General features: G+C 42.3%; 1 protein-coding gene across 2 annotated transcripts in view; it reads right to left on the minus strand.

Moving 5' to 3' along the window:
• The window catches only part of efna3b (ephrin-A3b), a 64,621-nt gene that overhangs the window by 26,896 nt on the left and 14,601 nt on the right, over positions 1-23,124 (minus strand). Inside the window, exon 1 of one of the 2 annotated variants that reach the window (XM_017424928.3) lies at positions 6,019-7,155. The exons of the other annotated variant lie outside the window; for it this stretch is intronic. The gene's annotated coding sequence lies outside the window, so the exon portion shown is untranslated. Of the gene's footprint in view, positions 1-6,018; positions 7,156-23,124 lie in introns of those variants that run through there. 2 annotated transcript variants of the gene reach the window in all.

Raw genomic sequence — 23,124 nt, forward strand, 5'->3', positions numbered from 1 at the left:
CACACACACACACCCCTCCGTCTCACTTTCCCTAAAAGTTGTCAGCTCAGGTGCACCGACCATCAATCTGCTAATGGGCGCTGCGCTCTTGTTACTTCACATGGCCGCCCTAAAAGGCCATTCTGCTTTAAGTGGGAGATTTGAGGTGAGGCTAAGAGGTGGACGTAAACTCCATCGCTGTCGTCAAGATGAAAGTGTGTAACTCCTGGTTACAGTTTAAACTCTCCAATTAAAGAACATGGAACTCCCGTTTTAAAGTCACCACAAAAGGAGATATACATTGTGTTTAATACACCATCCTGTACGGTTCACACCTAATATTTTTTAACATACTTTTAAACTTAAAGTGAATAAAACAACAGCATGCATTCTTTCAGGCTCACCACAGCGTTGTGTGAATTATGACACCACTTTTTAAAAGCTTTGATCCCCATTGGAGGTGCGTTACCCAACCCTGCATACTGTAAGTGCTAAACTATTTTAAAAGATGCCATATATAGCACGGAGGGAAGGGAAACATTAGACTTTGAAGAGTTATTGATATTACTGTGTTTTTCGCTTAATTTATTTTGCACGTCTGCATGTCATTTCTGCATTACATTATGTGAAATTTAAGCTGATTTTGTATCCAGCATCTGCATAGTGCAAATGCCTCATAAGATAGTAAACCTCAGCATACTTGGTGTTTGTACGTAGCGGGCAGGGGGGAAAAATTACAAAATATTTTAGCGAGATGATTGCATGTTGATGTGGATTTTAGATACTTGGGTGAAGTTAAAAATATATACTGTATGTCTGAAGACATGTAAGATTCCTGGTTGTGTTGAATGTTTTTTAGACTTTTTCTATTCACTGAAATACTAAAATATCAAAATTTTTACATCTGACGTAGCATCAAACTGAATAAAAAACTTTCTTCAGCATCCAACTGGAGAATTATTATATTTTGCGTGTATCTGAAATTACAACTAATTGATTTTTTTATATTGAAATAAATAATTGAAAGTAAAAAAGTTCTAAAATATCTAAAATTTGAAAGAGTTGAGTGGAAAGGCAAGACTCTCGATTTACCGGTCCATCTATGCCCCAACCATCACCTGTGGCCATGAGGTTTGGATCATGACTGAAAGAACGAGATCTTGGATACAAGCGGCTGAAATGAGCTTCCTCCGTAGGACGGCCGAGCTCAGCCTCAGAGATGAGGTGAGGAGCTCTGTCATCCGGGGGGAGCTCGGAGTAGAGCCGCTGCTCCTCCACATCGAAAGGAGCCAGCTGAGGTGGTTCGGGAATCTCATTAGGACGTCTCCCTTTGGAGGTTTTTCAGGCATGTCCCACTGGGAAGAGACCCCGGGACAGACCCAGAACTCTCTGGAGGGATTATGTATCCTCTCTGGCCTGGGAACACTTTGGGATCCTCCAGGAGGAGCTGGAGAGTGTCGCTGGGGAGAAGGAGGTCTGGGTTTCTCTCCTGGACCTGTTGCCTCTGCTACCCGACCACAGATAAGCGATGGAAGATGGATGGATGGATGTGTATTAAGTTGGTTCGTGAGACGAGATTGGGAACGATAACTGGCTTCCATTGCCAGAGGTAAAATGATCCGACTTGTCCATCTCTGATAGTAAATCACACGAGATATATGCCAGGCGAACATGACAATGGATGCCTATACATTCCTCTTTCACCAGCTGAATAAAACTTTTATTTGACGAAGCCCAAAATACTTCCTCCCATTTCTGAAACTCCTTTTCTGCCTCTCCCATTAGGGGATACTCTCCACCTCCACTGTACTGAACATTGTCAAAATGTAAATGCAGCAATAGTTGGGGACTGTCACTGGTGCGCTGCTGCCTTCTGGTTTGAGATTTAAAAATATCTCCTTTGAAACCACACGCTTTACCTGCTCACCTCAGCTGCTGGGGAGCTCTTTTGATAAACCGACTCCCTGTCTTGTTAGCAGCCCTTTGATTCAGCCAATTTTAGGAATATGAAAAGATGCCGTTATGTCTTGGGAGACCATTGAGCATTTATGGATGCAAGCGTGCGCGCATGCACCCACTTAAGCAAATGTGTGTGAATACACCTGTGTGAAAACGCAAACAAGCAAACCTTACATCACAAAAAAATAAATGGAAAAAAACACACACACAGGGGAGAGATGAATCACCGCTGTTTGCCATTTGACACTTTCGTCCCCTCTGGCAAGGACTTCCTCCCTCACTTACTGTCCTCACTCCCCTTCAAATACTTTCTTTTCCAGACTTTTCTGACTCTGTTCAACATCACCTGTTCCTGTCATGTCGTGCGCCTCCGTGCCGCCTTCTCTGTCTGTCTGCCACTGCCGATCTAGTCACTGTAGTGTAAAGTTGTAATCCCTGCCCCTCTTTCCTGTCTTTGGTTTACTTCCTTCTCTATCTTAGTAATTATCTCTCCGCCCCGTCCCCTTGTCGCACCCTCTGTCATCCATCTATCTGCCTCTATGTAAAACATCTCCATCTGCTTTCTCTTTCATAATCCATTTCTCGTTCCCTACCCTTCCTTATCTCATTGCGCTGACCCCTTCATCTTTCCCCTCTCACCCCCCCCAATCCATCAATCTCCCACCCTGTCATCTGCACCCTCCCTCTGCTCGCCTGCCTCCATCTTTCCGTGCCTCCTCCCGGTCGTGTGCTGATTGAAATTCAAACCCGAGCTTTGCCGGCTGCTCATGCGGTCAGTGATTTGCTTACCGCTCATTCCTGTCCAGGCTGAGCGCAATCTGGTGTTGGGTGTTAAGGAAGAAGATAAAGATAAACATCAGAGGCCGTGACAACTATTAGCTTGCTGTAGCGCTTCTCATCACCGTTGAGCTCCACGCCACCAGCAGCTAGTCAGAATGTAGTTTTCTGTTTGAACACACTGAACTATATTTTGACTCTTCCACAAATTTGGAACTAAACTCCCCGCCTGTGGCTCAGCTCTGAGATATGGCCGTAAAGATGAGCCCCTCTTAAGGCTGGCTCCGGATGTTCATAAGTCACCAACTGGGCTAGCCACGTCCTGTGACGATGTGAGTTTTTGTAAATGAAGGCGGCTTTGTGGGACTACAGGAGGTGAGGCATGAAATGCGTGTCAGACTTCGCCCATTCTAAATCCCACAGCCAGCTGGGTGCACAGACCGTCTCTCATCGCAACATCATGACCTCAACCTGCAATGTCGGCTTACCAGAACATTTATCAACCACTGCAGCTCCACTGGTGGCTCAGAGGCGCTACGGCCGCAAATTCCCTTAAACCCCCAATGCCGTAATCACACATTACATAAATCACACCAAGGTGGCGTTGAGGCCTGAAAGTGTTTCGTGAGAAGGGGGGGGGGGGTTGTGTTTCGTATTTTTCTAATTCTGATGATCAGTGAAGTGATTGTGAAAAGCGCTGAGTACGATAGAAGTGATAAAGTTCATGACAGAGAAACACATGTATATGGTTAAGAAATAAAGGGGGGGGGGGGGATATCTATGGGTTCAATAATACCACCACTTCGGTTTCACTTAATAGTTCTCCTGGTTCTTTATGTTGTACAGTAGCTTGTAGTGTATGCAAAAAGTTGAAAGTTTTCAAAGCCAACAAGATTCATGAACAGTTTTCTGATGTGCATTTTTTCATAGATAGATTAAATTAGGAAAATCAGACTTTAACCATTATTTTCCTTTGAGAATTGATGTATTTTCTTGAAAGTTGTACAAATTCGTTTGTGTCTCATGGCTGAGGATATGAAATATACTTCATCAATGAATTAGACATCTAGGAGAAACTCATAAAGTGTTCTCTGTCTTCTCTTGAACAGTTTTTAATACTGGGGCAAGTTAGTTGTTTGCGAGACAAGGAAGAAATACTACAAAGTGGATGTAAATCAGCGTAGCAGAATTTCTTTATTTCAACAATCTGAGGGCTGGACAAATCCCTGAAGCTGGAAGGCTTTTCTAACCTTAAAGGTAGATTCTGTCTGGGCTGCGACTGCTGGCGTCTCGTTGGAGAACAGCCCCTGCAGACTCGCAAGCTTGTTGCTTCGATTTGGAACATATTCAGAAACTATCTCTCAAACTTGTTTCGAACCCATGTCAGATTTGTCTTGGGTGTCTCCAACCTATCTCAGGAGCTGTATTTTGACGCCTGACACTCTGACAGAAATCTCGTCCAGCTCAAGAGTTTGTGTGTTTTCTTGCAGCGCTGAATCAAGCTTGACTCTCAAACATTCGTAGCCGACAAGACTAGCATGTCATCGATTCTAAAGAACGACTCATTTGAGCATCAGCTGAGTTGGTACCAATAGTTTCTTGGAGAAAGTGAAAGTCCCAGTCACCAGAGAACTGCCTGCTTCAGGATTGTAATCTGGGTTTGCATCCAATATTTGTTGTAGCTGTGTAGTTTTTGTTAAAATTACCTTAAAATTGTGTTAACATCATAAAAACTTGACTCATCTTTGACGAGCAGACTCTTTGTTTGTATGAACACATGGCAGGATGCTGGAAGAGGATGTTTGCTATCTAACTTTTGTGAGCAGAAAACAGGTTAAATGCAGATTTATAGGTGTCACGGCTGCCTTTTTTAGTTTCTGTGTCGGTTATTTACATGGATTTGTGAGACTGTCTTGGGCATGACAGCTGCTTCAAAGCCTAAGCTTTGTCTTTCTCTGGAATCAAAGCGCATCCCCCGCAGCCCGGGCTTCTCAGGCAAAAACCAAAGTCAGCCAACGCCGGGCTCAGAGCTCGGCTCAGTTGGACAATCGAGAGAGAAGGAAACGGGGAATGAAAAAAGGAGGAGGAGGAGAGACCTGCAGGTGAGAGGCCACAAGGTCTGCTTCTGTCTCTGGTGCAATGTGATGAAACCGGCGGGCAGCCAATCAGACCTGACGACGAGCCGACCGGGGAATAACCTGCAGGTCAGTAAACACACATGTGCTCACGCACAATCATCGGCAAGGGCTTGTTTTAATCACGGTATTGTTCTCTTAGGTCTGAGCGGGCTTTTCTCGATATCAAGCGTTGCATGTAGAAAGTAATTGGGTTGGCTGTAATTGGTCGCGGTCTGCTGGTCTGAGCAGCAAACGCTGGCTTTGCATAAACATCCAAATTAAATCCTTGTTTATGTTGGGCGCCGGCGTGTGCACCGACGTGCACGCCGACCGCAAACGCAGACCTTTACATCACTTCGCGAGGCAGGAGACCTTTGTAGTGAGGAGCAGAGTGATTGACGTGAAACAAAGGAGAGGAGGTGTGAGTGGTCAGAGCAGTGCTTACAGAGGCATAACATTTAGCTGATGTGAGGCGTGTGTGTGTGTGTGTCACCCTCTGTCAGAGGTGAGGCAGCATTACAATAGTTCATGCCAGATGGAACAGGGAACAGATTGCTGTTCACATATAAAAAGCATCTGTGTTACTTATCAATGAAGACTGACAAGGGGATCCAGTCTATCGTCACCTAACCATCACTAAACATGAAGTTAAAGGTATTTTTTAAAATTTGCTGATCAACCAAAGTTAAATAAATCAAATTGGCAAATTTCGACATATCATTTTAAAGCTTGAGAGATGGAAAGTTTGAAAATAATAACTAATTATTGAAAAAGCCCTCATTTTGACAGCATGAGTCTCGTAAACTTAATGTCTGTACAGCGGATAGACAAAGTTTGTGTTGTTTTCTAAAGGCCCACAGATGCAGTAACGATTGATTCATTATCAGCCTTTTGCTGCAGACAGCTCCATCGTATGCTTGGTTACGATGTTCAACAGGTTGTGCTGACCTTATTTTAAACAATGGAGTCAAAGAATCTGCTGAGCAAACTATACAGAAACATAAAACATCCAGAGAATCTAATTTTTTATGCCCGTCTGCTACAGAGCAGTGTTGGGTAATCCAATATTGTCTTGGATACACATCTTGCACACCAGCTCATGGACTAAACACACGTTTAAATCTGCAATCAGCTGTTTCAGAAACCCAAATTAGACAAAGAAACTTCTGAAGGGTTCGAAACTCACAACAGTCCGAGCCGCCCACTGAGCGGGAATCTGCACCGTCAGCCTTCACGTCTCCGTCTTCCCTTTATTAGCCCCTCGTCTCTTGACTTTGCTTCTTCATCTTGTTTACTTTACAGTTTTCCTCGCTTTCTCCCTCCATGCCTCCCTCTCCGCGCAGTCGTTAAGAAAAGGACGGCGCCGTGGCGTGTGAAAATGCGACGGGCACGGGAACGCACGTCACTGTTCTCCATCGGCATCTACTACACAGAGTTTAACTACACTGCTTGTAAAAAGAACAAACAGTTCCTACGTGATATTTCTGCATTTATATGTGCGTCAGGCGCTACCGATGGAGCTCCACTACTATCTTTCCATGACCATAATTCAACTGGGCTCGTCACACCAGTCTTACAGAGTGTGTTTTGGCGTCTGTGTACTCTGTTTCATGCGTGTTTTTTCTGATTCTGTGTGTGTGTCAAGCGTCAGAAACGAATGTTTGAGACAGAGAAATGACGTGAACAGAAAGGCAGCCGGTCCAGCTGGACTGAGAGAGGAGACCAGTACCAGTAACACTTCATTCTTCTTTGTGTGTAAAACATATACCACACATATTTCCCCGGTTCTCAAACTGGAAAAGGCTTTCAGGAAGTCTTTAACTGGCGTTTGTGCCATGAATCGAGACGCTTAACGGTGGGGAGAGAGAGCAAGGAATTGGACATACACAAAGATGTGAAGGTAGAACTGAATTTGTACCCAAAAAAAAACAATTGAGTTTGCTGGAGTAGATTCTCAGTCATGCAGGACATGGTAAGTCCTAAAAAAACGGTTAAAAAACAAAAACAACTGGACTTCTATATTGGAGAAACCAAACAGCTTCTCCACAGACACATGCCTCAACACGGGAGGGCAGCTCTTCAAGGACAAGACTCAGCTGGAGCACCTACACCTCAAGGATAAGGGAGACTTTTTAGAGGACCAAGAAGACCGAGACAGATGGTTTGAGGGGGGGAGGAAGCCATCTATGTCAAACGAGAGAAACCAACTTCAAAAAGAGGAGGAGGTCTCAGATCTCAGCTTTCAAAAACCTAGAATGGAGCATTAAGCTTAATACCCACTCCAATCAGCACCTTCATTTATGTGATTTTTTTCTTTAATCTGTTCCCTTTTCAGGGGTCTCCACAGCGAGTCATCCTCCTCCATCTAACTCTGTCCTCTGTCCTCACTCCAACTCCCTCCATGTCCTCTCTAACTGCATCCATATGTCTCTTCTTTGTCTCTAACATCCTTCTACCAATATCCCCACTGTCCCTCCTCTGCACATATCCAAACCATCAGTCTGCCCTCTAACTTTATCTCCCAGTCGTTCAACCTGTGCTGTCTCTCTGATGACCTCATTCCTAATCCTGTCCGTCCTCGTCCCTCCCAAGGAGAACCTCAACATCCTCAGCTCTGCCACTTCCTGTTCTGTCTCCTCCTTCATTCATGTGACCAAAGTGGCCCATCTGTGAGTCAGATAAACAACAACCCTAATGACCCTCTGTTGTGAGGAGAGTGAGTTTAATCTGCAGGGGAATCTAGTTTACAGAACATCTCAGCTTTAAAAGCTGGAACTCAACACTCTTTGTGTTTTGAACTGAGAAAGATCTTCAAATGAGAAGTGAAATATCTTCAGCTACAGAACAGAAGTCCAGTTGCTCTGTTTGTTTGTTTGTTTTTTAACCATTTTTTAGATTTATCAAGTGAGTTTGGCTCTCTGGTTGGATGGTGAAAAGCGTAAACAGTGAGTGGGCGGCAGGTTTAAGTTTTGAGTTCAAGTTTTATAGAAATCATTGCTGAATAGCTGCAAAAATTGGTGTTTTCTCTAAGTTGTCAAAACATCTGATTTATTACAAGAAAAACAAATCCTTCATTTTGGGTATTTATTGTGGAAACTAGACACTCTGCCCTACAGCCATTTTACCAATTTCCACACTTTTTATTGGATTTATGCAGCTTTAACATAAATTCCACTGAAGCGAAGGGATTCGTTTTTAATGTGGATAGAAATTAAAGTTGTTTTGGTTAAAAGCATTAACCAAATTAACTCATTTAACGTTATGTGTGCTTTTTTTTTTCTACCCCAAAATTCAATTATGCTCGAACACAATCTAAAACGTGCCTTTTTTTGAAGCGGATCATGTGTATTTACTACCAGTAATAACTCGCTTTAAGTTCATTTAAGCAGCCTTAATTAACTGAGAACTAGATTTGCCGTTTAGTATTACTAAACAACCCCGTCTTCCTGCCCGGGAGTCAACGATTAACGGTGTTAATCAACTCTTCTGATTTCTGAGTTTGTTTCCAAACAGAAAAAACAACAGAAATCCGACCAAAAAAAACACCCAACTTCAGATCAATTTGGGGACTTTTAATGTTTGCGAGCTGAACTTGCTTTCCGCAGAGTTTTATATCCTGTTCCCAGTCTTCTGATGCGCCTCTTAAAAAAAAAAAAAAACAATAATTAGCTTCTCATTCAGACTGACTGATTAGCTTCAATGGCTGAGTTAGATGTCTCGGAGGTTTTCAGCTCTGTTTGTAATTAAATGGAGCTAATGAGCCTGAGAGGTAAGGAAAGGCGCACTTAAAATTGTCTTTAACCAAGCGTGTTCAAACTAAATTACCAATGAAGAGATCAAAAATCTGTAACGTGAGGGAAAAAAACCCGCAGTCATCGGTAAACGCGCTTTAAGGCGCTTCGCTGATACGCGTCGTAACAATGTTTTCAAGCGATTTTGTTGGCTGCTGAAAGTCACCAGGACGTCGATCCGTACATTTATTCTCCAAGTGAGAACTGTACAAAAAAATTACAAAGCTGCAGTTTTCTAAACCAGCAATCAAGCCAAATACGGCCTTTATTGCCCCCTTTTTTTTAAATGAAACTGAATTTAATTTAATATTACTTTACTAGTCCCTAAAGGAAGATTATATTGTTGCGCTTTCATTTATTGTGAAAAATAAATAAAGTTAAAAATCAATTGACAAAACTACGTCGACAACTCCAGAGATTGCCGTAATTACACCCGGGTGCTGTGTTCATAGGCTCAGAGTATGTTCTGCAGTTTTAACCCACAAAAAACAAAAAAAGAGAGAGAGAGACTCTTTCGATGTATAAGAATAGGCATGGGAGTATTAAATCAGGACTTTCCGACTGAATAAACCGTTTAAGGGACACTTCAGGTCTTTTGGAGTCGGGTTCTATGAAAATATTAGAGACAATTACTGTCTTAACTCGTCAATCTGGTCAAAATTAAACTTTAATTCTCAAACCTGAGGTCATTCAAAGAGTTATCGACAACAGGCTTTATTTGTTCACGACCGTCCCACGAAGCAGAAATCTAAAAAAATCTGAACTGTCTCTTTAAATTTAATTCTCACATCAAGCTCAAAACTCACAGATGTCTGGGACAAGTGCAGTACTTTATTCATTTTACATGATAAAGCCAAAATAGCTGAAATCGTGTTAGAAGCATAAAGATTCAGTGAACAATTGCGTATTTTGACAGCTATTATAGCTTTAATTAGATTAATGTTAATCAATAACACATTTTTTTATTATTATTTTTAATGTCACACAGTTTTTAGTTGGATTCATTTGGCTGCTTGATCCCTCTTCCTTTTCTTAATGTTTTTACTTTGAAAACTTGTCTTTTATATTCACTGTAGGGTTGCACGATGTATCGCAAATCTATCTAGTATCAGTACCTCCAAGGACCAATGGGACAATAAATCGAGGCCATTACATCCGAGCACCATGCATTCCTGTTCTGTATGCTACTAATAAGCAGTATTTGGTCAATCCAGAGTACTCTCGCTGGCTTTGATGAGAAAACAGAAGAGAACGGGAGGAAAATGTGTTCTCCCAATTAATATTGTCATCACATTAAACAACATTATCGCACATTTAGCTGACACCATGCAGCGGTAGTTCACAGAGATCAAGTTTCAGGCGAAATCCCATCTCCATAATTCAAACTTTCAAACTGATGAACAAGTTTTGCACTTCCTGTCATCCTGTGTCAGTTGTTAGCAGGAGATATTAATCAACACGTTATCAGCTGGGTTCTGTCTTTTCCTTCTTGGCCTTTTCATTGATTTCCTCTCCTTCTCTCCTCCCCACACACACGCACTACTTCCTGCTTTGCCAAGCTCAAGATGTTCCCCTACCTCAACTCATTTCTGCCTCTTTCCTCTCCCTGTGTGCCCGTACAGAAACAAAGAGACACACTTTCATCCATTTGCTTCTTCCGTCCCTGCACACTCACGCTGCCGTCCTCTCTACGGGCCCACCTTCCTGTGGCGTTGTCCATCTCATCCGGTCTGTTTTCCATCATTCTGTGCTCTCTTTTCTCACTCACATGATGCTGTTTCTCACCATAAATCTAGAAAGCGACCCCCCTTCAGTCGCCGCGCATAATTCAAGATCTTACTCACACCAATTCAACGCATATTTTCAGTCATTTCCTTCCCCTAATTCACTGCACAGACCCTACCAGGATTTTGCGATCGCAACTATTAACGGAAACCCCGCGAAATCGCAACTTTTTGCAACTTTGCCCAAAACACCGCAACTTTAACTCAATATTTATTGTTTCTAAAGTGATTCGCCACCGTTTCTGCGATCTAGTCTCTTCTTTGTGGGTTTGTGCAGTGTGGAATACAAAAAAAACCCCAAATGACTCTCTAAGAAGACACGTGACATCACATCCTGCTAACATCAGAATGCCGGGAGCACCCAGGAGCAGCGACCGAAGCCAAAATGTGCGCTAATGCTTCACATTTGCCCACAAAGATTTCAGCAAACCAGTTTCCTACCCAGCTGCACGAGAGTGGGGGGAAGCTGTTTTGCATGTCCTGCAGTGTAATCATGGAACATAAACGCATCGACAAACACTTTGTCTCTGCAAAACGTGAGGAGAGCTGCAGACGAGGGACAATCCAGAAATGATCATAAATGTCAGTTTATAAGCTATCAAAGTTCTCAAATAAAGCACCTTTTGATAATGTCGATGTTTGTTGGTAATTATCTTACAAAACTAGTAAGTATTGTTGGTTTGTATATTAAAAGTTATAGTTTTTTATTGATTTTAGTAAAATGCCCCGCGAAATCAGGCATTTTAACCCGCAACAATCACAAAAAATACCTGCAAAATCCTGGAGGGATTGACTGCAGCTATGACCACACCAAATATGTTTGGATGCATATTTTTGTGTCTCACCGCGTCGGTAGATTCAGATTCTTGATAATTGCACGTTGCACTTTTTTTTCCCAGGCAAAGGCAGCAGAATTGATCACCAGGATGAGAAGAGATTTGTTCTCTTACCTGAGAACGTGCAGCTCTTACAACTGTTTTTTTTACGCTCGCACGACAGCTCTGAAACGACCCGGCTGTGTGCGAGACAGCACCTTCAAATCGGCCGGACCTGACATAAAACAGCCCTTACCCTGTCAGTGCCGCTCCTGCGACGTCAAGGCGAAATAACGAGCCCGTTTGTGAAGTGAGAAGGTAATTTGTCCAAGGCCTGCGCCACGACGACTTGTTCTTATTTCTCCGACTGTCACCAAACAGAAGCAAACAAGCTAACTGAACAGACAAACAAGCCTCTGCGAGCAAAATCATGAGCGTAAATGGGAGGCAAAAAGTCTGTTTGTGACCAAACTCAACCACACAGATAATATTCAGGAAGGAGGATCCGTCCGTACTGTTCTCTATTAATACTTTTACTGCCGCCTAAACTGCTAGAAATTTATTCTAAAGTTACTTGCAGATTGCGTACAGCTCCAGATGTAAGTCACAAGTGTCGGACTAGGCACTATTATTAAACTATAAAATGTGATTAAAACCAGTTTTTAAGCAAAAAGTCATAACAAAACATATAACTAAGGCTATCGTTGGCCCTCTGCGCCACTAATGGTTTAGTTTTTGACTCCTTTTTAATCTTCAAACAATTTTATCTCAGCCATTTTGTCTTTATTCTGGAAATACTATTTCAAAGTTTAGCTCAGCTATTTTCCGGGTTATAATAGTTTGACTGTTTTCCCAAAACATTTGGTTTTAATCTTGAGTGGTGGCTGCTATATGAGCTTCATGACAACCTAATCTCCACATTTTATTTCGTTTCTTTTCGAAACGCACCATCGTTACGCAGGAAATTCTTTCCTTTCAAGGGGTAAGAGTGCAAATTAAGTTTCTGTCTGTTCTCCGACAACATGAGCCTACGTGTGTTAGTCGGAGCATCTGGTTTGTGTTGTGAGCGCAATAAACGCTGAGCCAGTCAGAAACAGTCATAACGCCGCTGCCTCACGCTGTGATATTTATTAAAGTTTTCACAATCATCACTCACTGTACCATCAGAATCCATGTGAGAATATTTACTTCAAGTACTTCTTTTGATTATCCAGAATTGCTCCCTCCTTCAGGCATTAACTCCTCTAATAGTCGGGGTTAGACTTCAGACTCGGCCAAATTATGTTTGTGCAAACAAGCACTGAATAAATCATAATGAATCATAAAATTACCAAATCAAATGGTGTCAATTTTTAGTAGCTGAGGGAGCATCTGCATATAAGAGCTTCACTCTTATGCAAACCTCAGCGAGCTTCAGGAAGGAAAAGTAAAAATTTAATTACCCAAGATATGATAACCTTGACCAAAAATACTACGGTTTAACTGTACTGCGGTATTAAAGCAAAAATTATAAAATGTAACACAATATCTAGTTTATTGAGCTTATTTAAAAACAAAACTACCAATATTTACTACTACTGCTACTACAGTATCATATACTGCTAAAATATTGATTATAACAGCTATTTATAGCTTTATTATTTTTCAAATTATGTATAGTTATTTAAACTGCAACTGTCAGGATCTGGGGTTTTGGGGGTTTTTGTATTGAGTTTATGGTTTCTTTAATTCTGTTATTTGGTTCCTGTGTTCAGCCTTGTCTTAGTTCAGTTCTTGTTCCTTGTGTCTTTGTTTCGTGTCATCATTCACTTCTCCTCAGTCAGTCTCTTGTTTTCCTGTCACGCCCATCTACACCTGATCCTAGTTGTAATCATCTCACCTGTGCCCACCTAACCTAAAGACCCTCTGTTTTAAAACCCGGTCGTTTCCTCCACTCACTGCTGGTTCGTTGTCCCTCTCGTCCTGTGTCTCAGTTTTGTATTTTGTTATGTTTGTTTTTTTGCTGCCACGTCAGCCTTTGTTTTTGATTATCTTTTATTTTAATAAATCAGTTTCTTTTTGAAAGATGAATCTGGGTTCAGCGACACGGAAGAGTAAAAAAACAAACACAAGTTACTATTTCAAAAGAGATTCCCTCAATAACATCAACGCTGCTAGCTAAAAAACCGGGAGAGCCAAAATGTTTACTAATATGTAGCAAAAATAAAGAATTAATATCCACCAAATTGACTTATAAAATCGAACTAAAAGTACTTATTGTGCTAAATATTTGTTTTTCTGTGCTGCTTTCCTCGTAAAACAATTCTGGGAGCCGGACAAGCTAAAATTAGCTAGTAACTTAGTGATTCTGCCTAGGCAGATAACCAGGTAGGATCACTAATTAACCAGACATGATTAAATGTCGTTGCTTGATTCAAAACGTTGTCACCTTTGACCGTTAACAGAATATTTCCAAACAGCTAGCTTTGCCTTTTAGTTTTTCTTTTAAACAGGAAAGAGAAAAGTTCAGAGGCAGGCAGCTTACAAAAGCTTGTAAACTATTTTGCACTGTCTTTAACGCTTAATTTAAAACAGTTTAAAACGCAGGAACGCTATGACGAGGACATTTTTGTGGATTTGAAATTGTGACAATTCAAAATCTTTGTTAAAGCACAATACAAGAACAAAACGAGGCTAATGCCAGATCACTGTGGTGCAGTGTTTTGCCAATTTTGACCATTTCACAGGCGTTACTTTTAACAGGGTTGTGTATAAAACATGAATCATTGCCACCTTGGTCGAGTGTTCGCACTTCAGAATAAAATTGTGCTCGTTTTCACTGTTTGTGCAATTACGAACAGCCAAACTGAAAACTGCAGGCTGTTCCAGGCTTATTTTGTGGACAAATTTCACTAGCTCGGCGTGGAGAAACAACAACAGAATAATATTTTATCCGAACGAGGTTTTTGTTTTCCATCCCTTATCACACGTGCCTTAATCCTGCCGCTGTCTGCTCTTCATTCCTCAGTAACAACCTCTTTTCTCAGCCCTCTTTCTTTAATAAATTCCCTCGTTTCTCTCCTATCATCTTATCTCTCCTCTTATCACTCCCCAAATGAGAAAGATGCGACCCTCCGGGGGAGAGAGGTTGAGGGAGGTATTTTTGCGAGTATTGGGAAAAGAGTGGGACAAAGACGAAAGTGGTAGAGGGTAAAGTTTCCATTTCTCACCAGACAAATACGCCGGCTATAGGTAGGTGACCTCCGTAAATGGGTTTTCGATCTTAAACTCTCAACAGATCCCTGCAGACGACGACATAAAGACCCACGAGAGAGAAGAACACACAGAGAGGAAAAACTAAAATGCAAAGAGAGAATTGTAAACTAACATCAGTGTAAGAAAAAATTGGCGAACCACTAAAGAAATTTCATTTTTTCGCTTCTTTTGTCCGCTCAAGGAGAGTATTTACAGTCACACACTGCTCCACTCAACACACACACACGAATGAAAGTTTAAACACAGATGTACGCTTATAACCATCGCCCACACGTGGTTAGAGGTCTCAAACTGCTGTAATTGGTCTTCCGCCGTTCCCTTTTTTCCGCAACATTGAGGGAACGTTTGTGGCATTTCTGAACCGCTGATGATATTTTAATTAACTCTGGAAATGAGCAGTCTAATTTTATTTTACATTGCACGAACAGACAAGACAAGAAGTTTCTTCTTTTTGTTGTTTTTTTGTTTTTTGGGGGGCTGGCTAGCAGAGTTTACTGCTTCCCTGCTGCTAAACTCCATCCCACTTCGGAGGAGACACAAGATGTCCGAACGGGCCAAAACCCCTCACAGCAGAACTGGTGTTTGGAAAACGCTACGTGAAACTTCTGGGGCGGTTTGTATTGCAAGACGGAGATAGCAAGTTACTGTTTGGTCCATTGCACTTTTCTGTGCTTCTGTGAGAACTAGTTTCGAAAGAATCACTGTTTCTTTTAGCGACTTTTTAGGACTTTTTCTTTATACGCGGCCCTTCAGTTTCTGTGAAATTCTTTCATGTCGTCAATTTTATGTAGAATGAGCACAAAGTACTGCAGACTCCCAGTGTTGGGATGACTGATGAATAAGTAATCACTCAACCGTTTGTTAAAAAGTAGATTTTTACAGCTTCGTAGTACAATCCCAACGGCACCTCTGCCATTCCCAGAGGCAGCAAACGATAGTTACGATTTGTTTGCTGGTACCAATCGTTGCGTCCAAATACCCTGCAGATTACCTCCCATGAATTTCCAGTGCATTTAATTTTCACGCAGGCTAAAGCAGACTGAGATTTCTAAGAAGCATTACTTTAAGATCAAAGTTAATTGTATCTGAAAGGACATTAGGTGTTAAATTCACACAGTGGGTGCCACGCAGGCTGCAGGTTGGTCCCGTCAGTTTCACAGTCAGCGTAAACCTAGAATTAGTAGTCACGCTCGCCACAAAGCGCACTCAGATTTAAGTTGGCCCACTCTCCAGCCCAAATTTCTTCAAATGTCACAAAGACCAGATAACGTTTGGTTTTTCCCAAAGAGCAATGAAACTAGGCCAAATGAGGGTACTTTAAAAATATGAGCCAAGAAATTAAAAAACATTAGCATTACGACGATGTGGTGGTTCGTTGTTTTGTGCCAAAGCAACAAGGTTTCCTGTTGAATTATGGCGTTTGTGGGCTCCATAATTTCTGCCTGTTTTGGTAAAGTTAGGTTGACTATAGGAGTAAAAGTGCATTAACAAAAAAATAATAATAAATCAATCTAATTGCTTTAACTGTCCCTACTTCACATAACAAAGTCTTTTAAGTAATTGCGGAAACAACTGTTTGACGCTTTCAAATTCTTTTCTTTCTCTTTTTTTTTTAAAGCCGCTGTAAACTGACTATTTATGGATTTTTTTTTTTTCATTAAGAAAGAAAAGAGAGAAAGAAAAGCTTTTAATAAGCTTGATCTGTATTTTCTGTTTATTCTCTCGTCGTCCAAATTGCCTGGAGGTGCTTCTTCTTCAAAAAGTAATTCTCTTCCACCATATTTAATTGTTTTATTGTGTCATTACTCCACGTTGCCGGAGCATTAACGCACCGCTCATTCCACCATGCCTATTAAATTGTAATGGCTCTACAAAGCAATATACGTCGTGATCTGGCGCACACAAAAAAAAAGCACAAACACTATCAAGTGTACACACACTATTAAGCGCCAATGGTGCCACGGAGTGATATGAGGCAATATTGCAGGCGAACAATCTGATGAAGTGTGCAAAACAGTCATTAGAGTCGTCGTCGTCCCGGTTCAGTTTACCACACATCTTAACGAAGGAGCCATGTTGGTTTTACACAGCAACAACTTCTAATCACTTGCAGAAATGCTATCGGAACGTAACACACACACACACTCACTTTGTCACTTGATTATATGCCATGACAGCACAGCTCTGTTTTATCTTTGGAAAATGATGCATTATCTGAAAAAAAAATTTAAAAAATTATTTCAGTCATGCTATAATTTAAGCTTTTATTATATTTGCTAATGATATATTAATGTCTATTTGTGTTTACTTACATATAATTAATCATTAATGTCACTCTACAGTTTGTTCATTGCAGAACGATGCATACATGTTTCCTTTTTGAGAAATGTGAGATATTATCAGTTTGGTGAAAGCAGGATCAGCACTGCAGGTGTTAAAGGGATAATTCAGAAACTCTGATTTGGAGTTCTGTGGAAAGGTTACGAACAATTATTAAAAAGCATTTAAATCACTGCTGCTGCTGCTGCTGCTTGTATTGGTGATTTTAAAAATAATCATGAAAGTCTATGTCAATTAGAGAGTAATGCACAATAGTGACGTAAAGGTTTAAGTAGCTCATCAATCTGGTGAGAATAAAACAGAAATTCTCCAAACTGAGGTCTTTCAAAGAGCTGTTTAAATTGAAGACATTAATTGTTAAATGTTTCCTCAGAACCCCACTTTAAAATCCCTTTAGGGTTGACCAAGGTCAGCGATGATGTTGGGACGTCATTTCTACTTTGAGTCTCAGTCTCGGTTTGACTTCTGAGGCGTATTTTATTACAGCATATTGCCCAAATGCAAAGCCTTGTCTTCCCTCTCTGCCGTGATCTGCCACAACATGAGCCAAGCTTAGCAGGGAGCCCGGGGAGGACGTGCACACGGTACAGTGCTTGTAAGTGCAAGCCTGCGAGAGAAAGCCTTAAATGTTTCTGAGAGTGTGAGGGGAAGTAATAAGATGAGTGGAGTGCGTTCGTCTGCTGAGAGGGGGGGGGGTGATGGATTGTTGAGGAGAGGCAGGTGAAGCTGAATATCTCCCTACAGCACGGGTCATAAAGCAAGAGAGCAGCCCGCTCCCCAACAACACAATGAGATCAAATAACCTCCAGTGCCTCAAGCACAAGCGCACGCACACACTTGGAAGCAAAAAGCAACATCAGCGGCCCGCGCCGAAGCTCAAGTTTTGCTCTGTTTTGGAAAGATCCGTCCAATTCTCAAGCAGAAAGCGTAGCGATGAAAGTAGTGACTCTTTGACACCCGGCCCCGCCCCACTCTAGCAAAAAACACATATCCCCACATGGAGCGCGCTCAAAGATGCAAACACGCCATCCCAAGGAGCCTGCAGGTGAGTGGAAACGAGGAAAGATGGACAGGCAGTGGAGGAGGTTAAAGGAGGAGGAGGAACCCAGCTAGGAGGGAGAGGAACAAACTGAAGCGCTGAAGAGGATTGTGGGTCAGTGGTGGGAGCGACACTTCAGGACTCAAAAAGGGCTTAATATGCTTTTAAGTGTTTGTGTACGTGTTGAAAGGAGGGGTGTGTGAAGGAGAGGAAGAAGGGAGAAGCACTGGCATCAGTCCTGTTGAAGCAGATTTGTTTTTCACTATGAACCTGTAAGAAAGCTAATTTTACAATCAGCATTGAAACAAACGTGGTCCTACTCTATGGCTGCGATCTCACTGCAGGTCTTGATGCTCATATCCGATTTTTTGGCGCGGTCGTTCACGTTGCATTTTAAACGCGACCTCCATCAGACTCCAGTGGGAACAGTCTCCAGTTCCCAAAACGACCCGCAAGTTCAGAAGAAGATACAACGTCCCACCATGCACGCTGTGCTTTACAGACGTAAACATGGATGCCGCGAGTGTTAGCATGTATGTATTGATTCTGAAGTTGCTGTCCAACTAGGGCCAGCTGTACACCCAAATGGTAAAAAATAAAAGAAGACGGAGGAGAAAAAGAGCGCAGATGTTAACAATGACCTTTTTTTGGGAGCTGTGGCTGCTGCCCCGAGCCAAGAGTGATGGGACGTTGACGTGAGGGACCTCCGTCCTTTCATCCGACATGATCGTTCACATTGCAGTCGCTTTGAAAAACATCAGATATATATCCAATTCAAATCCGAAATGAATAAATCAGATTTGCCACGTTCACACTGCCATGTCGCATAGGGGCAAAAAAAATAAATCAGAACTGGTTCGTATTTGCCTGTAGTGTGAACAGAGCCTTCGTTTGTCCCTGACATTCATTAAGAGGCCTCTCCGACTTGTGTTATTTAGTGTGTGCTCTCTGCCTTACAGTGTGAGGAATTTCACGCTTTAATTTGATGATGACCGCAACACATGGAAAAGAAACAGTTCGCCCAAAAAAAAGCACCTGAGGTCTTCACAATCCTGTGATTGTTCAGAGGCGCACACATATTATTTGACTGAAACACGATTCTGCTGAAAACATAGTCCCCAGAGAGAGAGAGAGAAAAAAGGGTTTTCGTTCTCTGGAAACTTCTGAAGTAAAATATTTGAAATTGCTTTAAGCCAAAACAGCCTCGTCCAGCCCTCCTTGTTACACAGGCATTTTGGGAACCATAAAGAACAAGTAGATGGTGGTTTTTTTCTTACAACACCTGGTTATTTTCCCAAACAGACTTTCAAATTTCCATCAATTCCATGTGAGAGAAAAAAATCCAGTCGACACGAGGTCAGGCGATATCTAATTTTTGGTTCCCCTGTCATGTTGTGTTATTACTTCACATATTTAAAGTAATTTTAAGGCTGTCTACTAGAGTTTTAACTAGTATTTAGTATTTAGATGCTATAGCTATAAGTTAGCCAAATAAACATGATTTATTGAAAAAAGTAAATAAGTAATGGCTCCAGCAAAATGGTATGTGTCCATTGGACATGTCCCGTTCACGCTGTAGCATCAACATATCACAGTTGTTGTTTATACCGGTTCTTCGAAGCTGTGAGCGCCGCTACAGAGAAAATAACGCCAATGCACAGCAGAAATGGCGCTAGGATGTGATGCAAGAAGTACACTCATCACTGTTCTGCTTTACTTTTAAATGTTGCAACAGATTTTAATGGCAGTGTCCAAAGCAATAGATTTGCTATTTATAGAGACCCCTCCTGGGATAAGGTAATATCGAATTACTGCCCAACCCTTAAGTGGGCATTACTGACAGCTACAAGCCTCTCACATCCACCTTCTGTGAGCAGCTTCCCCAGCCTTCTTCCAGCAGATAAAATACCAGCGTATGGTTTGGTTTTTGGAAACCTTTTACCAAACTTTCATCAGTATCTTAACATTTGATTAAGAGAATAAAATTGACATTCCTTGCAGCTGTAACACTCTCTTACAACCACCTTTGGTCTGCCAAGACCACGTTCCCAGGAAGTTATGTACAACATTTACTGCCCTGCCAGTTTTTCCTCAGCTGATAAACCAGCATAGTTCTGTTTTTAACCTTGTCCGGTCTTTGTGAATTAAGAGACTTCATCTGTGACTTCCTGATATGGTTTTTGATGGTTAGGGATGAATTAACTTATTGTTAAATGTCCAATTCGTGTGTTTGGTTTATGAGACGTGTAAAGCGGCAGGGACAGACGCGGAGCCTGGACGTATCGATGGTCTCTCGCATCGTAAAATGACAACTGTTTACTCTGTTGATCAGGCGGCCCCCCGGACAGGCGGGCGAGACGCTTCGCCCTCGCCTGCAGATGGCAAATTACACGAACAGATGTGGTCCGTTAAAGTGTGGCCGGACATGGAACCAGGCATGTTCAAATGTTCCCTTCATGGAACATTAAAACACACACACACACACACATTGGACACTAAATGTTGAAAAAAAAAATCGTCCACCAGAATCTGCCATGCTCCTCAAGGCTAATTTGGGATTAGGGTGTGTGATGATAAAAACAGCCTAAAACATGCTCGCATTGATATGGAAATTAGACCAATTTACTACTGGCACAAAAAGCTAAAAACAGTTACTTAAATAACAGTTTGTACATGTGCGCACACACACACACACACACACACACTCATACGCACGCAAACACAGATATGCATATGAATAGCATGCAAAGGGATCTGTCCCAGTGCTTGGTTGTGCCTATCAAAGGCTTGTCTCTCCCAGAGACCAGTCGAGGCCCAGCACTGCACACTTAGCATTCGAATACATCAATGGCCCCAGAAAGGAGGCACGCAGGCTTTCATTCTCCAAGAACCCACCTTCAGCATCTATCTTCCCCCTTTCACTTTCTCTTCGGTGAATCCAGCCGTCCACTCCCACTGTTCGCCCGCTCCTATTATCCCAGAGTCTTCTTATTCTGCCCTCCTCCCCCCATCTCCTTCTCTGTCTTAAAACGGCACAGCCCCCCCCCCCCCCCNCCCCCCACCTCCTCCCCTTTCTTAAAACGCCACACCCCCCCCCCCCCCCTTCGCTCAAGTAGGAAGCCTTTTTAACCGTGACCAGAACTCAGAACTGCGTGGACCGTGACCGCACGGTCATACAACACTAGATTTGGAGTGTGTGCGTGGATGTGACTGACATTAAAAAAAAAAAAAAGTCGTAGTAAGGCCCGCTACTGCTTGGTCACCCTTAGTGTTGGAACAAGCTGTCTCAGATCCTGCTGAGTTGTGAGGGAATTCACTGTCTGGCCATCAGCATTCAGGCCATCACTTCACCGACTAACTGACAAACTCCACTTAACGGAATCAAACCTGGCCTATCAGATGTGTGTCAGTGCACGTCCTGCCGTGTGTGTGTGTGTGTGTGTGTGTCCCCTATCGCTTGTCTGTCGATAGCCAGAGACAGCCTTCAGCCAGAGAACAAGGGAGAGGTAAGAGGAAACAAGCCAGTCCACCTTTCTCTCTAATTACAAATGACAAACCTGCTGGTGAGAGTCGGCCTGCCACATGATAACCTCTCAGCTCTCTGCCGATACCCGGTGACGGATCTCGAGTGTAGACGGCCAGATTAAAACAAGAGCAGCAAATCACTGTCCTGCCCCGTGGCTCTAATTTCCAATGACAAAGCGGGGCTCCTGCTGCCAATATCTCACCTGTCTTTATCATCTTCCTCTCTTTATCACCCCCTTAGTTTCTCATCCCTTAATCGATTTTCTCCTTCCTTCCTTTCTTCCCATCCCTCGTTCTCATTTTCCGTCCCTTCTGCATCATTTAAAAACCAGCCAGGCTTCTGCAGATCATCCATTTCCTCCCTGTTGCGTAATAATCAGGTTAAGACTACTTTGTGGCTTGTACCCTTACTGACTATTATCTCTAATGCCATTTTAACAATATAAAAGCCATATACTGCTAGAGTCCCGTGATACAATATCCTGCAAACACATGGAGGGCGAAACCTGTTCTTACAACATTAGCTCTTCTTTTTCACACCCTGTTTAACCGAACGTTTTCTGTCTTTTTTTTTTTTTTTACTGGAAGAAAAATTTATTTGAGGTTAGACTGGCAGATCTGATGAGTCGTGATCAAAAAGTAAATAAATCTTTGGGAAACTGAAAGCCACAAACAAGGTTTGTGTTGTTAAAGGTGTCATGCTTGTCTACGACAAAAGTAACACGTACAAAATGGATTCTTAAGTATGGAGAGAAAAAAAAACAACGAAATTCTGCAACTTTTCAGACAAACCTGAACATTACATGGAAATAAAGTAAACATTGATATAATAAAGTCTACAGCTGCCAAAAGTGTGACAGACGTGAGAAAGAGAGGAACGATTGGATGTGAGTTTTTGGAAATTTTGAATCTTTCACACTTTATTTTTCTTTACGCTGTTGACGCATTTCAGTTGGTGCCAGAAGCATACCGAAGGTCAATGCTCGATCTTTGAATGTGTGTATATTTAAAAAAAAACCTGAGTGGGGCAGAGAGATAAAGCAAGAGAAAGAGAAACACGAAGAGACTCGCGCACACAAACAGCGGCCTGAATGCACCGCAGTCGTGGGTCCGGTGCTACCGAGCTCTCACTTCTTCCTATTCAAACGAAGCATTGAGTTAGCATTGACATCCCACTGAATGGCTCTGTGAAGGCGCAGGGCGATGCTAACCAGGAGCACTATCGCTATCCGCCCTGCTCCTTGGCGGAATAGCCAAAGCAGCATTGATATGCTAATGTCGGGGACGGTTCGGGGCCAAGGCTTGAGACCGTGGGCGCTCTGTGATCCTCCAAGCCCAAAAAGGACAGCTCTCCAGGGCATTGTGATTTCCCCAGTCATGGCCCTGAGTGATCAGGATAAGCCTGTCCATGCTGCTTTAGCGCTGTCACTCAGCTGCTATTGTGGTCATGTGAACAGCCATTTTCATCACAATTGTCCTTGGTTTTGGCAGGACTCTTCCGCGGGACCCTCCCTTTCCCTTTTCTTTGGTGCCCTTACGCCTTCCCCTTTGCCCCCCCCCCCATAAGATTTATTTTCCCTCTGTCTGAACTTTCTTGTTGTCTCCTTTCTCTTTTTGTTTTGCTGAAGAGATGGTCTGCTCTCTTGAAGTGGGGGTTTTGTGGAAAGGTTTTAAACAATATATGTCTTGCTTTGAAGGCCTCGGTTTGGGGAAACAGTTTAATTTTGACCAGATTTATGAGCT

This window comes from Kryptolebias marmoratus, linkage group LG16 (genome assembly GCF_001649575.2).
Source record: "Kryptolebias marmoratus isolate JLee-2015 linkage group LG16, ASM164957v2, whole genome shotgun sequence".
Taxonomy (NCBI): domain Eukaryota; kingdom Metazoa; phylum Chordata; class Actinopteri; order Cyprinodontiformes; family Rivulidae; genus Kryptolebias; species Kryptolebias marmoratus.